The sequence below is a fragment of the Fukomys damarensis genome, unplaced genomic scaffold (genome assembly GCF_012274545.1).
Source record: "Fukomys damarensis isolate Sample0158 unplaced genomic scaffold, DMR_v1.0_HiC HiC_scaffold_3, whole genome shotgun sequence".
NCBI lineage: Eukaryota > Metazoa > Chordata > Mammalia > Rodentia > Bathyergidae > Fukomys > Fukomys damarensis.
Genome location: NW_022900915.1, coordinates 31,084,729 through 31,089,246, shown reverse-complemented (window position 1 = coordinate 31,089,246; position 4,518 = coordinate 31,084,729). Strand labels below are relative to the sequence as shown.

The window sequence follows — 4,518 nt, the reverse complement described above, 5'->3', positions numbered from 1 at the left end:
ATATATATACTAATAATAGTATGCTATGCATCAATAGCAGCAACAGCTTTTCCAGGTTCTGCAGTCATCTGAACAAAATTATAGACATTCAGCACATTCCATTAAAAAAAAAACAAAGAAAAGAATAATATCCAGACAACAGCAAAGTTCTGTTGCTGTTGTGGTACCTGGCACCATTTTTTCCATTAGCCTAGTAGTCATCATCTGGAAAGAGAACATTCTAGAGTAATATCATTAAATGTAGCTCTGATAAAGCACGGTCCCTACTATGTATCATAAAGCAGGTACTAGATATTTTATATTCATTGAGGTATGATACAGTACTGTCCTACATCAATACTGCAAGTATTTTATTGTGAACTTGTGACATGCTTTCAGGATTCTGAGCTTTGCTTTTGAAGATAGTTCCTGTGATAATCAATTGGTGTTATTTTAGCAAATGCAACATCAATGGGTAACTAGTGAACCAACTGTTGAATGTAACATTTGGTTTACTTTTTTTTTAATGGAATACTTTATGAATTTCCATGTCATCCTTGTGGAGGGACCATGCTGATCTTCACTGTATTGTTACAATTTTAGTATATCTGATGCTGAAGCAAGCACTGGTTTACTTTTTAAAGTAAGTGCATCAAGTCGGTTCACAAAGTTATGCATGAAGAACATACTTGGTGGCTGAGTTTCAGGATAAATTTCTAAATTCAAGGTGTAAGATGACTTCACATCTACCAAAGCATATATTTTTATATTATATTTCAAAGATTTACTTGGCATATATTGCCAAAAGCTTTGACAACCATGAAATGATGTAAGTTGTTTGTCAACTCAGTGTATAAGTTGCTTGAATTTGAAACAATGCTTTCAACAAATGAGCAAATAACAGCCAAACTGTTGGATATTTTTTTCTTCATGGGTTTTTTGTTATCAAATGCAGGCAATTTCGAAGGAAACCAAATCTCTTGCTCTAAAAATCTCAATGTCACATCTGTCACTTCTCTATAAATCTTTTAGATTCTGATCATTAGAATGATAAAGTTCTGGGCCGGGGATTAGCTCAGTGGTGACACCACCTGCCTCGCAAGCACAAGGTCTTGAGTTCGATCCCTGGTTCCCTCCACCAAAAAAAGAAAAAGTTATCCTATGAAGGCTTTTAGTTTAGAGAGTGGAGCATCATGATAAATATTTTTTTCAGAATTACTATTGAGGCATATAGAATGTTTTCTTCTTTTTCATTATTAGTGTAGTTTGAAACATCTTGTAGCATATCATATTTTACAAGCAATTTGCAACACGGACTCATAGTGTTAGCATTCCATCCAATAGGTTTCACCATTGGCAAGAACCTAATAACATTTTCTGATCTAGTTCTAACATTGGATTGTTCAGGTGTACATGACCATTTTGTAGCATTTCGACTAGTCAAATATTTATTTACATTACTATATTCTTCCTCATCAGAAGTCTTTATTCTGCACCTCTCTGTCATATTTGTCACATCTTGCTAACTTATTTGGCTTAATCATCCAATTGATCATTGGTAGCTGAGTCACCTGATAACTCACTTTCAACCTCCTCCCAGCATTGTAAAAGTGGATTTTCATATGACACTGAAGTGAATTGGGCTAATTCTATAAGAAAAATCAAAAGAAAACATTTAATAAAACATTTTTAAAACACATAGCTGGCTATCATTATGGTAGAGTACATATTTTAACTTATTTTATTATATAATTATTTTGGTGAATATATGTTTTCTTTTGTGTTAGGTCACTAAATGGTTTCATTTACAAGCCAAAACTTTTTGCAAAATGATGGTATGATTTGCACTTGCACCACCAGTAGGTAACGGGTCCAGCTGCCCTGCATCCTCATCAGTATTTGCTGTCATCAGCTTTTTAACTTTATGACATGCTTGTTTGTGTATGCATGGAATCTTTTTACTATCTGTACATATCTTTCACCTATTTCTTATTGAGGTGTTTGTGTTTTTATTGTCAGCAACAAATGTATTTATTACTGTATATCATACTATGTGACATTATCACTACATACATATTTTATATATACATAGTTTTTTATTATATATATATATATATATATATTACATAACTTTTCCTCCCATACAAGACATCTGAACATTAAAAGAAAGGTTCATGTTGGCACAGAGTCTGTGGAGCTTTCAGTCATAGTCTTCTGGCTCCGAGGCAGGAGAGCATGGGAGAGGCGCGTCATGAAGGAGAAAGAGCTGCTCTCCTGGGAAATCATAGAGTAGAGCAAAAGGAGAAACTGGAGAGGAAGATGCACCCTCCTAGGTTGCAGCCCAGCTCATCTGCCTCAACCAGCCAGGCCCAGCTCCTAACATCCAGTCATCTGTAGCACCCTGTAATGCACATGTCCTGCCTTTGGTGGAATGAGGCTTCAGGAAGACATTCAGATATAAACTATGACAAGTTCTTCATATATCTTATATTCTGGGGAAAATCCTTTGTGAGTTACATTAATTAGTAATTTCTCCCAATTTGTTTCTTACCTATTAATTTTAGTGACATCTTTTGAAGATCAGAAGAGTTTCAAATTTCGATGAAGTGCAAAGTTTTCTGTTATGATTCTTCTGTATTGTGTCCTATCTCTTTCCCTCTGCAAAGAAATGAAAGTTTGTGGAGTTAGCGTTTCTATTTGGTGTGAGATTTGAGTTAACGTTGTTTCTTTTTTTCCATATGGCTATTCAGTTGTCCCATCACCATACACTGAAGAAATAATATTCTTCTTCCAACGAATTTCTTTGTTAAAATTAATGGAGAAGATAATTACATATGAATTTTTCAAACAGTTTCCTTCTTAAAAGATTATCTTAATGAAAGAATATTTATTAAGAGTCTAATTCATCATACAAAATGTTATGTTTTCTTTAAAAGTTATCATTTATGACTAAATACTCTTTTGATAAAAATGCTTACATTTATGTGCTACTAATATTTGTGACAGGTCTTATGAAAGATGCTAGAATACTTATATGCAGTGGAGAAAAGTAGCCAGAGGACAGAGGAGCCTTAATGTTCCATGATCTAAGCAGTTAGAGAGGGAAATAACACATTGACCAGGTAATCTAATAATGAAGAACATGGACAGTCGTTTACAATTTTTGGTATAGGAAAAATAAACTCTGAGTTCTTGGAATATATGTATGCCTAAAGATTTAGTTTTGAACTTTATGACTTTTAAATTAAACAGATTGACAGAGTATGAACACAAGATATTAGTCGTGCTGAAAGTTCATGTTCAATCTCAGTTTATCGTCACACTTCTAGTTTTAGTAACCAAAAATACATAAATATTTTCTCTAGGCGTGGATAGATGGAGATCACCATTTCAATTTCTGGGATTTTTCTGTTTATTATCTGAATTCTCAGTTTTTAAAATTTGAGTGAAAACTAACTGATTGTTTGGATTTGATAGAAAATATAAGGTCACAGTGGTTTTTGTATGAGGCTTAGTTATCCATAATGAAATACTGATTACTTAACCATGTAAATAATCCACTGGTGCCTAGAGGTCTCTTATTGCATCCCATGCTTATAGGTATCTGAAGACTCTGCCATCTCTGAGGATTGCAGACAAGCAGTCCTGAGTGCTGTCCATCCAGGTTGATTTCCCATTTTTTTGATCCTCACACTCTGTGCATATGTTCTAAACTAATGACATTGATTATCAAAAATATTAAAATTAAATGTGTATAGTGTGGATGTTTGAAGAAAAAGTTTTTGCCTTTAGAAGTTATCATTGACAGGTAGACAAGTTATGTAGGAAACTAATTTGTGCATTTCAGGGTTATTTATGAATTTTGATCCTCATCTGTCTCATGGAGTCAGTTATTTTATTTTTCTTTAATTTCCTGTAAAAAAACTAGTATTTTCATTTAGAATTTAAATCCTCACTATGATTTGCATAATTCCTTCTGAACTTGCCTCTTTGAGGTGACAGAATAAAAGAGAGTTCAAATCATCTAAGGAGCAGCATATGAACATACAGTAGAGAAGTTTATAAGCCAAAGAAATTTTATTTTGTCTCTGTGAAGTATATAATTTTGGGAGTGACTTCTTAGTTTTCTAATGTGGTGCTCTATTAAACAAATTTGAGCTGACTGTTTTTGTATAAGCAGCTGTTGGAGTTCAATGACTCATATTTAGTAGGATACTGCATTACTGTAAAGTAGTAGAAATATCTTAAGTTTGGATTTCAGTGATACTTGATTTTTATTTTGTCCTAAAAGATAATAAAATTTAGAATTAGTTTTCCTCTGTGGATAAAATTTAAAATAGATATTTTATAACACCAAGTTTTCTCCTTAGGAGAATACATTGACTTCATGATCTATAAAATACAAAACAAAGACCTGAGGATATATTTGCATTTTTAAAGCAATATTACTAACTGGTGTATTTTATGGTTTTATTTACGGAATGCTGTTTTATAAATGGAGTGTGAGATAATGAAAAGATGGAAATAAAGTGGTTGTAG

At 33.0% G+C, this 4,518-nt stretch overlaps 1 non-coding gene across 1 annotated transcript; it reads right to left on the bottom strand.

Moving 5' to 3' along the window:
- Positions 1-499: 499 nt before the first annotated feature.
- On the bottom strand, positions 500-602 carry LOC117287522. The gene has a single exon (XR_004518807.1). It is a non-coding gene; the product is annotated as a U6 spliceosomal RNA (small nuclear RNA).
- Between the last annotated feature and the right edge of the window lie 3,916 nt (positions 603-4,518).